General features: G+C 45.1%; 1 protein-coding gene and 1 non-coding gene across 2 annotated transcripts in view; one reads left to right on the plus strand and one right to left on the minus strand.

Annotated features, from left to right (window-relative positions):
• The window catches only part of ZMAT4 (zinc finger matrin-type 4), a 344,444-nt gene that overhangs the window by 120,273 nt on the left and 205,679 nt on the right, over nt 1-18,492 (minus strand). The window lies entirely within an intron of this gene.
• On the plus strand, nt 4,831-4,949 carry LOC117310066 (5S ribosomal RNA). Its single transcript, XR_004524325.1, has one exon. It is a non-coding gene; the product is annotated as a 5S ribosomal RNA (ribosomal RNA).

The following is an 18,492-nucleotide window of genomic DNA, read 5'->3' on the forward strand; positions in this document are numbered from 1 at the left end:
AATATGCATGTTCTCTAAAATAATTTTTCTGATTTCCAGTCCCTATGATCAACTGCCTTTCTTTTTTTTCTTCCTATCCTAAATCAAATCAAAGACAGGAGGGGGCTTCCCTGGTGGTGCAGTGGTTGAGAGTCCGCCTGCCGATGCAGGGGATGCGGGTTCGTGCCCTGGTCTGGGAAGATCCCACATGCCGCGGAGCGGCTGGGCCCGTGAGCCACGGCCGCGGAGCCTGTGCGTCCGGAACCTGTGCTCCGCAACGGGAGAGGCCACAACGGTGAGAGGCCCGTGTACCACAAAATAAAGAAAGAAAGAAAGAAAGAAAGACAGGAGGAATTTTTCAGCAAGTATCACTGTTTTTTTGCAAATGCAGTTGACACTTCCATGTGACTGGAGCATTTAGTGCCCGGCTGAGGAGTGGCTGTCACTACACACTGACAGCTCAGCCTCCAAACAGTCCAGCCTCTTCTGCAGGTAGATGCCTCAACTCCACGCAAACTGTGCAAAGTTAGAGCTCAAAATGTAGACTTCCTCTGTACTTCTCACCGAGGACAGTGCCTCTTGTGTAGATGATAAACGCTCAATGAACATGTGATGAATAAATGAAGAAAAGAACTAGTACATTTCAGCTAATATCAACTCAGGGGATTTTCATGTTTTAATACATGGCTTGTGATAGCTAAATTTAAAATCTTTGATGGTTTCATTAAACTTACTTCATAGAATTAAAAACAAGTTAGATGAAGTGGGGATGAATTAAATAAACTGTGGGTCGCTATAGTCTGAGATTTAGTGACCTGGAGAAACATTCAGGATATAATATAAATTAAAAGATGGAGGTTACATGTGGGATGTAAACCAAATTACTTATTAAATTATACACATAGACATATAAAACTATATATAAAGGCTAGAAGGCTATAAATAAAAGCTTAGCACTGGTTATTTTTAAGTTGTGGATGATGAGTGATGTGGTTTATACTCATACAACCCTTGATGCGGGGGAAAAACATTTCTATTTTTCATCTTACATACAGGTCACATTTCATGCGAACTTCTTTTAGTGCAAAGTCTAGAAAACACTGCTTAAGGGACTTTTGGTGCCACAACGAGGTCTCAGATTAAATCTCACAAGATTTTCTTTGCACTGATTTATTTATTAATTTATTTTTGATGGGGGTGGGATAGGTTGAGAGAAAGCTAACTCAGTCAGAATATCATATAAAAGCTCCAGCTTCTCCTATTTCTCCAAAAGATATGGGGCAACTCCTTTCCCACCACAGCCGACCCTGAAGTGGCTCTAATGATTTAGATAAAAGGAAGTATCTCTCTTCCTTCTCATCTGATATGTTTGGAAGTGAATACTGCTACCTGAAGCTGCAAGATAGAAAAATCCAGGTGCTATTTCTTCGATGACAGGAAGGAAATTAAAGAACACTATCAAATATCCCAAGTTCCAAAGTATGTACCATTAAACACTTCCTGAGAATAAACAAAGATGAGGGTGACTTACCAGAACCATCGTTCCAATTCAATTTTGTATCAACAGTCTAAGTATAATCAGCCTATTAGTGAGAATTGCTTCCTCACCCACACTGCATTCATAGATCATCAGTCTTCATTAATATCCTATTCATAGATTATTGATTTTCATTAATGTAGAATAATTCCCTCTGGTTCAGTCACTGATTAGGTTCTAAATATCTTAAGGACGCCTGTTTTCTGCAGAATCTTAATCTTTGAGAATAAGCCATTAAATAGAACTTTGGAGGAGATAAAAGCCCTTTTATAACTTTCTCATGTTGTTTGACAAAAGAATCCTAAGGCTGTGGTACTCCACATTCTTTTACGCATTGGAAACAGGAGGACAGAATGTAAGTTTCAGGAGGATAGAATCTTTATCGATTTCGTCCGCTGACGTATCCCAGGTGCCCAGAACCAGTGCGTGTTAAATCAAGCCTTGTGGAATAAGGGGACTAGTCTTTTCCCCATCAAGCTATCTATGTAAGAGAAGGAATCATGGTTTTACCTTAGGACATTCTGCTAAGATGATGTGATAGCATCCTCTCTGTCCAGACTGATCTTAAAAAGCCCTGCTGCGTTGTGGGTACAATACACTCATGGCATTCGGTTTTCAAACACTATTCAGTTAAGGTGTTTTATTCCCTCTGAGTTCAGTCTCAAAATCTATGGTTATTGCCTCTGTTCTCAAACTCTGCGCAGAGGTGCCCTGGATGGTGCAGTGAACACACAGGAGAGCCCATACGATCTTTTAAAATCCTGAGAAAGCATCGTGAATCCACCAGACCCCGTGGGAACCACTGTCTCCAGGTAATTCAGTTTTAGAATGAGATGCTACAGTCCTTTCAGTGAGCTCATATTCCCTTGAAGCTGGACTTCCAGAGGCTGCTGTGTACCTCCAATCCATCCAACCAATCAATGAGGAACAGGAAATGAGGTTGACAAAGTCCAGTCTAATTCAAAGATTTGAGAAGTTACCCAGTGCCCAACAGGCAAACGCATCCATTAGTCAGCGTGGTTATTTAAGGATAAAGTACAAAATTAAGACTTCTTTCAATGCACGTGCATTATTTTTGCACACGGCTGCTAAGTCATTAGGACATAAATACTCATTAAGTTGTTTGGACACAAAGAGTTATGACATCCTACTGTATACTTTGCTTATTGCTTGAGCAAGTATTAATGACCTGCTAACTGGGCACTGCTCGAAGTGCCTCTCCTCACAAATCTCAGCTGAGAGGCAGAAAGTCAGCTTCTGGGGGAGAGACTCGACTCACTGCCACCCCCATGCCTGCCCCCAGCAGGTGTCATCCTTAGAGTGGTGAGCAGGACAGCATCACCCAGACCACAGCCAGTATTGCCAGAGGGCGAGGGAGGGACGATGAGCTGACCCCTGGGAACGGATACTAACTCCTGCTCTTTTCATTCTGCCATCGTTCTCCGGCGTCACCTGATCCATACGCTATGCTCAGGGATGGGAATGATTTACTTATCCAGTGGCATCAGCTATTCAATCAGGGAGCCAGCTTCCTGGATCGTTTCTTATAGGCTATGAATATTTACAGAGGATTCAAAGATGAGAAAAGTGATCAGTGCCAGAAACACAGCGGAGATAGAGTGCAAGCTAAGTCTGGAGGAAGACAGAGAAACAGGGTGGCCTTTTGGCCTGGGCTGGAGGGAAGCTGAAACTTTAGAAGTAATTTTAGGGAAGTTAGCGCTGATACTGTCCCCTGAGTAGAACACATGCATCTACACTTTTCTTCTTTACCCTTAGGCAGCATCCCTCACGGCCCCAAAGCCACCTCCTGGCTTCTCCATCCGGCCTCAGCTTTGAGTTACCTTAAGCCCACATCCCTAAAGGTAACATCGACCTTGATAACCCAGAGTTTGCAAGTTATGAAAATTGCCTCTACTTTGTATTTAAAACTATGAATATTAGCTCTGCATATATCTTGCATGTATCTAGTTGGTTAATCCAAATAATCTAGAAATAAAGTACTTTGTATTAACTCCCACTTAGAAACTGCTAAGTCTTAAGATTTGGCGCTCTTGGTAGTCAGCTCTATAAACCTCAAAGCAACCCAAGAACTTCCAGAGGTCAGACTGTGAAACATGGGGTTGCCTGGCCCCATCATGCACGCTGCCCCCTAATACCTGGATCAAGAGAATCCAGAATATTAAAAGCTAAAGCAAGAAGGTTCTCCAGCCCCAAAGAGTTTAAGGACCACGGCCTTACACCACTGCTTCTGATCTTGAGCAGTGAGGTTGCTGGGTAGAGGACGATCGTACGTAAGGAAGAGGTTTTAGGCTAGGTAAGACTTCGAAGATAAACGCTAGAAAATCATTAGGCAATCCAGTTCCTGTGGAAACAGAAGGCTACTCAGAGCCCGAATTGTTTAGACGTAGCATCCATAATCATTCCTTTAACTATGGTTTTGACCATAAGTTGCAGAGTGCGTTGCCAGGCAGACACAGCCAAAAGGGAGTGCGTAAGAGAGAAGAGAAGAGCTCTCAGCTGAAGAATTTTTAGGACAAGAGTGCCATTGACAGCCAAGGAGTGTGAAGCCTCTTAAAACGTGTTACTCTGAGTGTGCTCCAAGGACCAAGGACATCAACATTGCCTGGCAGTTTGCTGGAGATGCAAATCTCAGGTCCAGTCCCGGACAACTGGATGAGAACCTACATTTATGAGAGCTTCAGACGACTCACATGCAAATTAAATTTGGAAAGCACTGAATTAGGATTCAGTGGTTCCCATCCCTGGCTAAGGGTTAGAATCACCTGGGAGGAGTTGAATACTTATGGACTCCAGGCCACAACCCAGACCAATTAAATCAGGATCCCCCGGCTCAGGGCTCAGCATCCGTAGCATCCGTAGCACTTTTGCAAGGTGCGTGTAGTGTGCGGCCGGGGCTGGGAACCGTGGGACTGAAGGAGCACCATCTGGCTTGGACCCCACATTCACCTTGACCTTACCAAGCATCTGTGATTCCCTGTCTCACCCATTCGACTATAACTGGCACCGTCTTCCTCCAGCCCTCTTGGAATGGAAACATCTTTAATTTCAAGTGGCATCTTGTACAATGACGTGTAGAATTTAGAACTTGGGCCTAGGCAGAGTCTTGCCGGGTTAGCACGAGGTCTCCCAGAGCACGTTTCCAACCCCCTCCTGTCAGAAGGAAGGTGTAACAGGCTCTAGACACCTTTCTGGCTGTTTTCCAGCAGATGTTCGTTTTTAAATAAACACTTCCTTTTTCCCTCCTTATTCCAATGGACAGCTTTCTTATTTAATAAATACTAAAATTGTTTTAGGCCTATGGCCATACCACCCTGAATGCGCCCGATCTCTTCTGATCTCGGAAGCTAAGCAGGGTCGGGCCTGGTTAGTACTTGGATGGGAGACCACCTGGGAATACCGGCTGCAGTAGGCTTTAAAAAAATAAAAGGTAAAAATAAATTTATAGAACTATTTTACTACGTTGCATTAATTCTACAGAAGTTTTCTTAAAAAAACAAATCAAAAGAGACAATGGGAATAAAAAAAATAACATGGTTTTTCAATGAAATCCAACCACAACTCAGGGTGGGGTTTCTAATTAGACAATAAAATGGGGCTAATTGTTCAACCTCATATCGTTGCTATGAGGAGTGGTAATGAAATGTTCGGGTAGCTTGTTTTAAGTGTCTGGTCACCAAAGTAAACGGCACACGTTGTAGAATGAGAGCCAGAGAGATGGCTCATGGAAGAACGGTGCATCAGTAATGGTTAAAGGATGTGGAATGGCTGAACCAGAAGAAAGCAGGCTGCAGACTTATAAATCTTGAGACTCATAGAGGACTGTGGCATTTGGACCAACGGCCAGCTGTTTTCCAAAGCTGCTCAAAGAGGGAAACAGTGAATCTGGAACAGTAGGCCTTTGGAAGACAGGTAGCTTAAGGGACTTCATGCCTGATGTGAAGCAGGCTTCCTGGCCCTGGGATGGGGACCTGAGGGAGGTTTACAGAATGTGAGCATTATTAATACCCAGTGGTGGAGGGGAAGAGTGTTTAGATCACACCAGATACTGGGACTTAGAACGAAATGGAACCTTACTGGAAACAGATAGATAGATAAGATGCTAAGTCCAGATTCTGTGAATTTCTAGGTATAACTAGTCTCTGGATGAAACATAACATTTTTTTCCAAAAAGCAAAATTCTTGAATATTAAATCATCAGGGTTAAACAGATATACGGACATCTTTCTTTCTGAATTATTTTGACTAAAACTCCCCTCCCCTTGGTATTAAGAAAGATCAAGGAAACCATTGCCAGAGTTAGTTTTCACCTCCCTTGCCCACCAGCATTCTTGATCTATTAGTTCCACTATCTGAAAATGAAAATTCAAGTATTAATATTTCCTCCGCTCTATTGACTGAAAAGCAAAATGAAGATGCCATGATTAGCACTTTGCACTAATCGAGATGTAATTACAGTGAGAATTCGTGAGGAGGCCTTTAACCCCAGACTCCTGCTGCCCGGGGAACTGATTCCAGCAGGTGGGACAGAGTGGCCATCATGCCTTCCAGTGACCAAGGGCTCCTGGCTTCCAAAGACCTTTGTATCTTTCGGTTTTGAGGGCTGCACTTGCAAGTCCCAGGTGGTGTCTTTAGCCAGTTTCGCTAATTATAAGAGCGGCTGCAACTCCTGCCCTCTCACAGTCGACAACATCCTCTGGAAAACCTAGATGGATTTTCCATTAAAGCCATAAACTAGTGTGTGCCCATGAGGCAAGTGAAGAGAGTCACTTAGCAGGAAATCCTACACAGGAGAAGCAGCTTCTCTGAAGGCTGAGCGTACAGTAAGGAAGCATGAAAGGTCATCTACCTGTTTTCGGACAGGGAAACTTGCTTGGTGTCTGGATCACATGACAATTTATAATGCAGGATAACCCCTGGAGAAACTGTCTATTTTCCTGTAGACTCACTTCATGAAAAGGAAAGGTGCTTTTCTTTCACATTCCAACATGAGAGCCTTGGAGTTGCGGTTTTCCTCACCTCCACGAGAGAAGGAACCCATGCATTTGTTCCGGCCTGGCTGAGAGGCAAAGGGATCTAAGTGTCAGAGGCGTGTGACTGATGTCAGGAAAGGGATTGCTCGGGACTAGGAAAAAAGAGGATGGTACGTATGGATAGAGACCTCTGTGTCCAAGGTGGCAGGACGTCCTGGGAATGTCTACAATGGGACCACGGCCTTCTCTTTGAAAGCCTAGCTTGGCACGGAGGGGTTGAAACCACCGAGGAAAGTCACTGACCTGGAGGAATACGCCAGTCTGCACAGGCAGAGAGGAAAGTGAGGCTCACTTGTGAGGAAGTCCTGGGTCTTCACCTTGAACCTGTGGAAGCCCAGCACCCAGCAGCCTCCTGGGTGATCAGAAAGTAGGCAGAGCCCACAGGCTGAGGGACCACTTTGGGGGTACCCACATGCTTCTAGGCCCCTGTGTGGCCCTGAAGACGGAGAGGGTATCCCAAAGAATGAACAAGACTGGCCTTCTCACCAAGCTTCAAGGCTAGAGGACAGAAGTCTTGTAAATTGATTTTTTAAATATAAAGACATTTAATATTTGTGGCACTCAAGTATTATCCAGTAATTCACACTTACTGCATCTGATGATGGAAAAAACCAAACTGAGTGTTAAGCAAGACTTTTAAGCCTGATGTTTAAAATATATAGATGTTTCAGAGGATGAGAATAGAGTCTGGGACATTTACTACCAATTATTTTAGGTGGAATGCTTACTTTACAAGTGCCTTCTCGATTTCATAAACTAGACAGTTTTAGGGTTCTTGCCTTTAGTCAATAATTTAAGAATTGTTGCCAGAAAATCTCTCACTCACAGGTTTCTGAATCATAATGCATGCTGTGTGGACGCCAAGTCCTGGCCATGCCTCTTACTGACAGTTTCAGAATAAGCACAGGAAATTGATTGTTTTATTGGTCTACTATATTCCTTCCTAAAAATGTGTCAAAGAACACTTTCTGGAATAAAGGCATAACTGCATCATAAAGGCTGCCGAAATCATCAACTATCTTATACTGCTGTTGGATCACCCAGAGGAGAAAAGTGAGCTTGTGGTATTTTAAAAGATTTGTGAAAATCAGCTGGGAGGTGGCCTCATTGTTGAAATCTTTAATTCTACACAATCACTGATGCATTGTTTTACTGGTCATCAAATATAAGATAAAAAGACAGTAGCCTTGATCTAATCATTGTTCCAAGCCTCTTATGATCCACTCTACAAAAGCAGGACCCAAAGAATCTGGCTTACCTCTCATGCTAATTCATTTAAAAACTGATTCCCTATAGGGTAGTCAGCGGCCTGACTTGTGTGTTTTCTCTTGACAGTGTGACACCAGGGAAAGATCACTGCAAGAGAAGCGAAGCCTCTTTGCCATCAACCAGTTTCATCACTTTGGGCAAATAATGTCATCTCTCTAGACTACAGTGTCCTCATCGGGAAAATGAGGTGGTTGATACAATAATTGCTAAGAGCCTTCCAGCTCTGCAACTCTATGAATCTATGACTTGTTGCATTTATAAGCATCAGAAATGCCAAGGTCATCATCAGAACAAGTGCACTGATCCGAGGACAATGCCTTAGAACAAGCCAGCTTTCCTAATTTAAAAGAAAACACACCACTACGAAGATCTGCCTGTTTGACAAACTATTGTTTGCATCTACTAAAAGCTAGACAGGTTATGCCAGGCACACCAAATAACCTGAGTCGGATGATAGAACTGCTGTGGTGGAGAAAATCTTCAATGCAAATATGAGGCACTGATTGGATCTGAAATGCATATATTATTCAAAACGTGAATTTATTTAAGTTTCAAACAGATCCAGAATACCCTTTTCTTTATTCATTCAACAGAGAACTCAAATAAGCAATTGGGTATCAGCCATAGAAATTTATGGAAAAGTTCTAAATCTCTGTCTCGTTTTCAATAGGAAATAAGGGAAAAAAGGAGACAAGCAACAAGATTTCAGAAGAGGAATATACGATAAATACACCCACACACGGGACAAGCAGAGTGGACAAGATCATTGCTTGTCTATTTCTTTCCCCACACAGTGGTTCACTGTTCCCACAAATGAGAAATTCTTTTTTTTTTTGAGCTTCATTTTTTTAAATTGAGAGACATTCTTGATTGAAGGTGTATAAATAACTGTCTTTGCGGCTTTATTGCTTCCAGTCATCTTAGTGAGAGTCTTGGGGGTGCAAATGTCTGTAGATCATTTTACAAAGAATTATTTATCCTCACCTAGAGATCAAGGGAAAAGCCTTAGAAAATGCAATCAGAAATCCTGGGTTCAAGTTCTGATTGTATATTTCACTATGTGACACCAGGCAAGTCACCTTACCCTATAGAGCCTCAGTTTCTTCATCAACAAAATGGAGCTAATAATATTTTGTATTTATTACAAAGATTAAATGAAACAATGAAGGTAATATTTCTGAGATAGTATCTTTTTTTGGGGGGGTGGGAAATGCAGAGTGAGATAATATCTTAACAATTATAAGTTACGATCACTGATTTTATCATTAGGTTAAAAAAATATATATATCATCAGGTTAGATTCAGGCTGCTCAACTACAGTTTTACCACAGGGCAGGATCTTTTAAAATACGATATATTTTTGCTTCATTGTTGAGAGATGAAAAGACTTTTTGAAAGCTACAGTTTATAAATGTAATGAATATAAAGTAACTTTTGTCATGTAGACAGTTGATTCTTGTTATCCGTGGTAGTTATATCCTATAAACTCTCCGGGAATACTGAATTAGTAAATACTGACCGAGTATTCCTTGGGGAAATAGAGTTAGGCTCCTGTGAGCTTGTGGTCACATTCTGATCAACTGGTCAATATAGGATCTTGTTTTACGTGTACTTCTGTTTAAAGACACCTTCTTTAATATATATTTTTGATTCACTAACATTTAACTCAAAGCCAACACATTACAACTCATGCCTGAATAAAGCTTATCTAAACACACACATTTTCCCTGTAAGGCACATCACAGCCTTCTTGCACTTAGGAAAACTAGACAGCACTCCAGGGCCGTCCCGGGGAGCCATTTTATTTTATTTTATTTTTTTATTTTTTTTGCGGTACGCGGGCCTCTCACTGTTGTGGCCTCTCCCGTTGCAGAGCACAGGCTCCGGACGCGCAGGCTGAGCGGCCATGGCTCACGGGCCCAGTCGCTCTGCAGCATGTGGGATCTTCCCGGACCAGGGCACGAACCCGTGTCCCCTGCATCGGCAGGCGGACTCTCAACCACTGCGCCACCAGGGAAGCCCCGGGGGAGCCATTTTAAATGGCAAAATTTCCAACAAAAAGCACAAAAGTGCAAAACACCTGGCAGGAAATAGATTGCAAAAAAGGCACTTGTTTGCAGTATGACGGTTGAAATTTCGAAGGTAGAGTATTCCCTTCAGCTGAGAACATACACATGCGGCAACTCAAATTTTTCACCACTTTGCACACATCTGTGAGTGTCCATGAAATGCCATGAGTGCTGATTTTGTGGTTAAAAATAAATTTTAGTGAGTAGGTGAGTTCACAGATACAAAATCCCACAAATAATGAGGATTGTGTGTTTGTGTATACTTATGTAAGTATTTATACACAATCATATATTCATTCAATACTTAATCATGTGGCAGGCACTATAGTAAGTATTTTAGATATACCTTCTTCCTCCTTTATTATAATAATTATATAATCTCAGTATCACCATAATCTTACCAATATGAAATTGAGGGCTAAGAACTTAAAATCACTTGTAAAATTCACACAGATAGAACCAGAATTTAAAGCTGAGTCTGATTTCCGAGCCTGTGTTTGCCCTCTGCTTTATTCTGTGTTTCACCAATTTTGTTTTTTTTTAAATCAAGCAAGTGGCCAGGCATACCACTTCTTGTCAAATTGGCAAACCACTGCCTTTGATCATCACACTGAACTCAAATTTAAATGACCAAGGTAACAATTTGAAAACCAAGCTATAGATATTTAAACGCCTATCCTTATTCTAATTCATGCTTCCAACTTTCAGTCATCTATTTTCAGTTATTAAATGCCTACTATGTGCCAGTAAGTGTTGTATGTGCAGTCATCAACACAGAGGTAATGCCAGGATGCCTCTGGGGCACGTCAGAACTGTTCTCCATCCATCTTCTAGGGCTAAGATATACACACACTACAGCAACTTCAAACTCTTACGGGCCAAAAAATGAAAGAAAGCTTATTGCTAAATGTGATGCCATTACCTGTCAAGCCAGTGATGTCTGAGAACTATATAAAAGAAAGTGCTCAGTATGCATTCTGGCTAAGAATGATGGATGTATTCATGAAAGCTTATATGTGAAACAGTAACTTTTAGGGACAATGTATCAAGCAGGATGGATTAGGCTCTCCTGCAGTAACAAATAGCCCCCAAGTATCACAATAAAAGCCTCTTTTTTGCTCTTGCAAAGTCTAGTGTAGGTTGAATGGCCCTCCTCCATCCTGTAGCCCAGTCTTAAGACATCTACTCCCAACCAACTGAAAGTCTGGGGAAGGTAGGAAGCAAAGGGTATTTGGATGAGCAATGTCTCTGCCACAAACACAAATAAATTTTCCCGTTAATCCTAAATGTAATACCTAACCATATACACTATGGGTAATCTTAAATCTCACTTTGATTAATGGTAGACAACGGGAAATACCTGTAGTTTAAAGTTTTTATTCTAAGCTTCAAATTTCTTCTAAATCATTTACATTTTCTTCAAGAAAACTTTTTAAAGGACAGTTAAAGGATGTTTTCTTTTAGGATTTTCTTTAAGATTTTGAGTCAGAACTCAGTCTCATTCTTATTTCCATTATCTTGTTTGTATGGGTTGGTCATAAAAAGAAAGGGGAAAAATCACTAGCTAGCAATCATAATATCCGGGCCAGTGACCTCAGTTAAATGAAGGTGGTTGTATCCTGTGTTGAACTGTGTCTCCCCTCAAATTCATGTCTGCTCAGAATTTCAGAATGGGAACTCATTTGGAAATACGGTTTTTGCAGATATAATTATTTAACTAAGATGGACCAGACTGGATTAGGGTAAGCCATAGATCCAAGAATTGGTATCTTTATGAGAAGAGGAAAGGACACACAGATGCACAGGGAGGAAGGTCATGTGACAATGGAAGCAGAGACTGGGATGATGGATCCAGAAAGCCAAGGACCGCCAGGAGCCTCCAGAAGGTAGGCAAGGATTTTTCCCCAGAGCCTCAGTGTGAGCGATGCCCTGCCCACACCTTGATCTCAGACTTCTAGCCTCCAGAACTCTGAGCATAAATTTCTATCGTTTTAAGCCGCCCAGTTTATGAGACGTTGTTACAGCTCCCCTGGGAAACTATACAGATCAGACCTCAGATTTCAAATAAGAATTCAAAATCAGGAGGTATAAGTATATGAAGGCTTTGATAAAATCTGGTTATCATTTCATCTCTTTCGTTGTCTAAATGCCTTTGAAATTCAGGCCTAGCGGAGATATTTGCTACCACTCACATCTTGCAGCTTCTCTGGAGAATTCCTTGATCTCAACAAGAGGGAGCCACTGGCCTCCCCTCTTTCTCTATTCTCAAGGTACCTCCCCAAGGCTCGTCTCTCTAACTTCCCGCCATCTGTCCCGATCTCTCCACTAACTCCCATCCGGTGTCTCCCCAGCGTCTCAAAGGTGTGTGGTCCTGGGGAATGTCTCATTTTATACACACACACCTATAACACCACCACTCTCTCTCCTCGCCGCCTCTCCCCCCGAGATCATTCATCGTCTAGATCAGAGGTGGGCAAACCTTCCACATGAAGGACCTTGGAGCAAATGTTTCAGGCTTTGTGGATTCTACGGACTCAACTCTGCCATCGTGGCACAAAAGCGGCCTAGACAGAGCGCAGGTGAATGAACGCAGTCGTGTTCCAATCAAACTTTATTTACGGAACACTGAAATATGAATTTTCTATATTTTCTGTGGGTCACAAAATATTCTTCTTTTGATCTTTTTTAAACCGCTTAAAAACATAAACACCATTTGGGGCTTGCAGACCACACAGAACGGGCAATAAGAGGTCAGATGTGGTTCTCGGGCCAAAGTTTGCTAAACCTGATCTAGCTCAGCGGTTCTCAACTGGGGTCAACTTTGTCCCTCAGGGAACATCCGGCAATGTCTAGAGACGTTTCCTATTGTCACATGTCTAGTGGGGCTCTTTTGTCATCTAGTGGGTGGAGACCAGGGATGCCGCTAAACATCGTACAACGCACAGGACAGCACCCCTCCCCTCACCAAGAATTAGCCAGTTAAAAATGTCAGCGCCACTGAGATTAGAAACTCTGAGCTAGATAAAGGGTTCCTGTGAGAAACTGAGAGCCCTCCCTAACACCCCACGCCATAGGTTATACAGTTATTAAGGCCCTAGTTGGACGACTCTCATCCTAAATTCTTCTCAGATCTCTCCAACTGCAATCATTCTAACTGTTCTTCAATAGATCCTGTGTATCCATAGATCTTCACGGTGTGTTGTTCATTGTAGCCAAGGGCCCACGTTTCCTCCACGGCGAGCCTCAGAAGGGCATGTGGTGTCTTACCCACCTTTACATTCCCAGGACCAAGGGTGACAGGAACTGAGCGAGGAAAACAATGAACTAAAACCTGCAAGTTACGAACTCACTTAAGGCAGGTACCAGGTGAGGGAATTCCAGCTTCCGTAGAGAAGCTACTTCTATGAGCCCTCAGAGTGGAATTTTCTGTCCCAGAATGCCAGAGTTGCTGGGTGGATCGATGGCCAACAAGGCCCCATGCTCGATGCAGCAGGAACTACCTTTGGCCAGAAAGTCAGTGGGACTGGAGCTGGTTGAGAAGAGCCAGTAGGACTTCCTGCAGCCCCTCTTATGGCATCAGTGGAATCTTCAATTACCCGTTGAGCTTGGCGTCCTGTGGCATCACATGAGGCTGGAGCAGGTGGGACCACAGAGCCAGAAATTGATTTGCAGAATCCCGCAGCTCTGTGTTTGCCCTGCCCTGCTCCCATCCCATGCACCCGATGGCCCTTGGAGCCCTGACTCAGCCTCTCCTCCTAACCTCTGAGTTTCTCTCACCCTGACCCTGCTTTGCTCTCCCTATCTCACAGCCCACCTCTGCCCCACCCCAAGCTTCTGCACTTGACTATGCCTCTTCCTCCTCTGATTTCTGGACTCAGCTAGTCCACACTCTGGACGTCCCAGGCCAACACCACCAATGGCTCCCTCCCTGCACACAGCACAGAGCCCCACTTCTCCCATCCTCCGACTTGCCCTCTACTCAAATCCGGTCTCCTGCTCGGTCCTATGAGCCCCTGTCCACCCTCCCTCTCTACCCAGTCACGCTGGATTATGTCTCCTTTGGCAGATTTCCCTGGCTGTTTTGATTCATCTTCTCCCCAGGTTCCTGTGACCTGTACCCTGATCCCTACATCTGCACTCGTACTTGTCCTCAGGCAGGGACAGAGCACCAGGTGACACTGGCTGTCACTCTCTGTTTCAAGCACACGGAAGACAGGCTGTGTGTTGGGGAGGATGCGGGAGAACAAGAGTGGAGCCCTGTCCCCTCCAGGAGGTGCTCTTGGTAAAGCAGATTCACCCACCGGAAGCAGCCTTAGATGACAAGACAATAAAGTATTTCAAGAGCAAAATTATATGGCCCAGAGTTCAGAGCAGGGTAAATAAAAACAGCTTCACTTCCTAAGCAAACAGACCAAAACATTTCCTGAGCTCTACGTGGCCCTGTGATTAGCACTTTGCACTTATTAATCAGATCCTATAATCATTGTGGAACGCCTTTGATATAAGTAACAGCATTAGACCCATTGTACAGATCAGGAAAGGGCAGTCCGGGCAGGTGAAGTCCTCAACCAGTAAAGGGTGGGGTCTGACTGACCTGCTTAGTATCACAGGACAAAGTCAGCAGTGGTTTTTGCACAGCGAAGTAATAAGTTATACTTGGGGGTAAGGCCCTGATACAAAGATATACCTCCTTCCCTCAGGCAAGTCTCTGAAAACACTCACGTCAGTGTTCCCTATGTTGAATTTGAGGCTCCCCAAGGTGAAATAAGTAAAGTATACATAAAGGAGTGCCCTGTTTGGCTAAGTATTTACTTAGCCCAGGTGTGTTAGTTTCCTCTGGCTGCTGTCACAAAGTCCCACAAAATTAGTGGTTTAAAGCAGCACCGTTTTACTATATCACCATTCTGGAGGTCAGAAAACTTAATTCCATAGGCAACCTCAGTTGCCCCTTGCCATGTAACACATATTCACAGGTTCTGGGGATTAGGAAGTGGGCACATTTGGATACACTGTTTGGTCTCCTCCAGGCAGTAACAGTGCCCTTGGGGTACCACCAATGGCAGACCTGCAGCCATTGAACATATACCCCTACAGGGCACCCAGGCAGCCAAGGGGAAAGTCCAGCACAGCTTACGGCACAGGAGCCCCGAATGGAGCCATCCACCTGGTTCCTCATCTTCCGCTGCTCTCCCCTTCCTACAGACCCGGCTCCTGTGAGGGGCCTCCAGGGCCAATCCCTGCCTTCTGTGAGCAGGTTTACATCAATCTTCTAGCCCTTTGTGTTTCCACTCTGATCACACAGCTCCTTCCATATACCTGAGATTGGCAGTCTCTTCTGGGCCTTCATTCTGGTGTCTGGTTCCTTATCTGATCCTTCAGAGACGTTGAGTTCTTGTCTTTTCATTTTTTTTTTAAAATAAATTTATTTATTTATTTTTGGCTGCATTGGGTCTTTGTTGCTGTGCACGGGCTTTCTCTAGTTGCAGTGAGCGGGGGCTACTCTTCGTTGCGGTGTGCAGGCTTCTCACTGTGATGGCTTCTCCTGTTGCAGAGCATGGGCTCTAGGTGCACAGGCTTCAGGAGTTGTGGCTCGTGGGCTCAGTAGTTGTGGCTCACGGGCTCTAGAGCGCAGGCTCAGCAGTTGTGGCGCACGGGCTTAGCTGCTCCACAGCATGTGGGATGTTCCCGGACCAGGTCTCGAACCCGTGTTCTCTGCATTGGCAGGCAGATTCCTAACCACTGCGCCACCAGGGAAGCCCGAGTTCTTGTCACCTCTGTTTGCTTGCCGGTCCTCAGTCCCAGAGGCAGAGTCCTGCCCTCGGCTTGGTGGCTGCGTCTCTCTCCTCCTGACAGGTTTCCTAAATGCCAGAGCCTGTGTGTGTCCTCGGCTCTGTGGTCACCCCCTGCCCGTGAGTTCACAGTCCCTGCTCCCCCGGCCCAGCACCAGCACCGCCCCCCTCTCCTGGGCCAGGCCCTGCCTTGGTTCACAGAACTCATCCCAGAAAGGTCCGTCTCCAAGGAGACCCAATCCCGGGCACCCTTGTGCTCCTCTCAAGGCAGAGTTTGACTAACCCCGTGTTAATCATAATCCGGACGTCAGAGGCTCCGATAGAGGAAAGGGGTCAGGCTGCCTGCTACACCCCATCAACTCACCAAAGGCTCACCTGGGAAGAACACAAGACCTTCTACTTTTCAAAGCACTTTTCAATCTATCATTTGCTCTGTAAAAGGGCCAGTGAGGTAAATGCATCCAGTATAAGCAACAGACGACTGATGGGAAAACTAAGGTTGAAAAGTACGTGGAGCTGCTAAAGGAGATGCAACAAGACCGAGCCAGGGCCTCACCTCCTGTCTCCTGACTCCCAGGTTAGGGTTTTTTCCGCCATATTATGTCAGTGGGTCAAGCCTGTAGGTAGCATCCGCTGAGAATCTCAGGGTCGGAAGGTCTTTAAATGTCATCTAGGCTAACCATGTAATCTAGGGACATTAAATGTCCTCTGGGTTAATGTCATGATGGTGGCAGCCCCTCAGGAAGTGCCCTGACAAGTGGTCAGCCAGCCTCTGCTTCAAAGCAGCCCCCGACACACAGCTCACCTTTAAGTGTCTCTGAACGTTAATAACGCCTTCCTTATCTCGAGCTCAGATCTAACTCCCTAACGTCTACCTACTCATTGGTTGAATCTGTTGCACCCAGGCACACACATGCATGTGTGCACACACACATATGCATACACACACACACACACACACACAACAGAGAAGAGCCAAACTGGACTACGTGTTGGATCTGTTTCTTTTACCTTAACCTTTGCTTTCCGCTGCTTTTGTTCATTAAAAGGGTACTGTCGATACGTAATTGCCTGCCTTGGGGAACCTGCCCCTCTGCCTGAATGTTAAACCGAACTGCCTTTGTTCAGGGAAACTCTGGACCCTGTTCCACCTGTAGATGGCTGCAAGAAAGAAGAAATGAACACATCCCCTCCCGGAGGCTGGCCATTCCAGGGGACAGTTGCCTAACTTAGGGCCTTTTTACTTTACTTCCTCATCTCCTCCCTTTCTCTGTGCTATAAAATAAACTGGCATCCAAACCCCGATAAGATGGTTATTTTGAGACTTTAGTCTGCCATCATCTCGGTCTGGCGGCTTTCCGAATCAAGTCGTATTCCCTGCCTCAACACCTTGTTTCCGATTTATTGGCCTGTCGTGCGGCGAGCAGAGCGAACTTGGACTCGGTAACACACACACAGCATGACTCTTTCCCATGACAGCCTTCTGAGTAATCTCTTTTCCGTGCTGAACAACCCCGCTCCCTTTCCTCTCCCTCCAGTGAGAGGATTTCCATGCCCTTCACCATTCTGGCCTCTGTCCTCTGAGTCACCTCGAAACGCTTCCCACAGTGTGGCAGTGACACGACCACGGCAGCCTAATCTAGCCTCCGATCTGGGCAAGACCTCCACGCTGAAGTCTGCCAAGGCTTAGAGAATGTGGTGGGTCCCGAGTCCCATCACGCTCTCATCTTACAGAAGGATCTAGAAAAGCGTGAACCGGAGCAGAGATTCCACAACACACTAACAAACAAGATCCGGAACTGGGTTTTGTTCTAGCGGCCCTGCCAAGCATCTCAGAAATTCTAGTAAATACAGGTCCATCTGGAAAGGCAACCCAAACCTACACTGTGTAATTCGGCAGGATCCCCAGCTGACGCCTGATCAAAGCACCTCTCGAGTAGGAGGAAAGGTGATGATTCCCAGATACCAGCTGCTCGCCCTCATCAGATGGAGTAGCTCGGAGAAGCCATGCGTCGTGCTTCAATTATTCGTACCCAGAGGTCGCCACCACTCAAGAGCCTGCCATTCGTGGAGGGGAGGCTTCAGCAGCACACCTGAGCGGAGAGATTGCTTCTGAATTCAGCTGTTTATATGTTCTGTTTTTCCCTTTTGTTTTCATGACGGAAGTAATGTCAAGCCCATCTGGTTGATTAGGCAGAGCAGTTCCTAGATGGGCAGAGGACAGTGAACCTTCGGCATCGCTGCTGGGTTCGGCTGCGGGCAACAAGGGCGGATGGCAGGCAATCCTGACTCCACTAAGGAGCAGAAGGGGTTGCACTTGGGGGCTCAGGAAGCCCGTGGCCTGGGTCTTCTTTTCTGCTGCCTCTTGGTCCTTATCCTGCATTTGCAGTAACTGCATTTTGCTGGAGACCAAGCCTCAACCTCTATCCTAGGTCTGGCAAACCGGGTTCGGGGAGCACTCTGGTCTAAAATGATGGTGCCCTGCCATGCTCTGAACAGCCTTTTCTCTCCCTAGAGCCCCAGGACTGCAGCCAGCACCCTGCTACCACCTGCCCGACTTTCTTGATGCCGGTACCCTGCTTGAGTCTCAACATGGTCTCGGTACCCAGAATCTCCATTGCTGGATTCCCCCCTCCTATCAGGCCCTCCACCCCTGTCCTGTGCCTCAGGACATAATGCCTACCCTCCGCTTACACTTGTACCTGATGACTCACCTCCCTGTAGGAGGACACGTTGCTTCCTTTGCTCCCTGCCAGCAGCTGGCTTGACAACAACGCCAGCCCAGGGACCAATGTAGC

This window comes from Tursiops truncatus, chromosome 21 (genome assembly GCF_011762595.2).
Source record: "Tursiops truncatus isolate mTurTru1 chromosome 21, mTurTru1.mat.Y, whole genome shotgun sequence".
In the NCBI taxonomy this organism is placed as follows: domain Eukaryota; kingdom Metazoa; phylum Chordata; class Mammalia; order Artiodactyla; family Delphinidae; genus Tursiops; species Tursiops truncatus.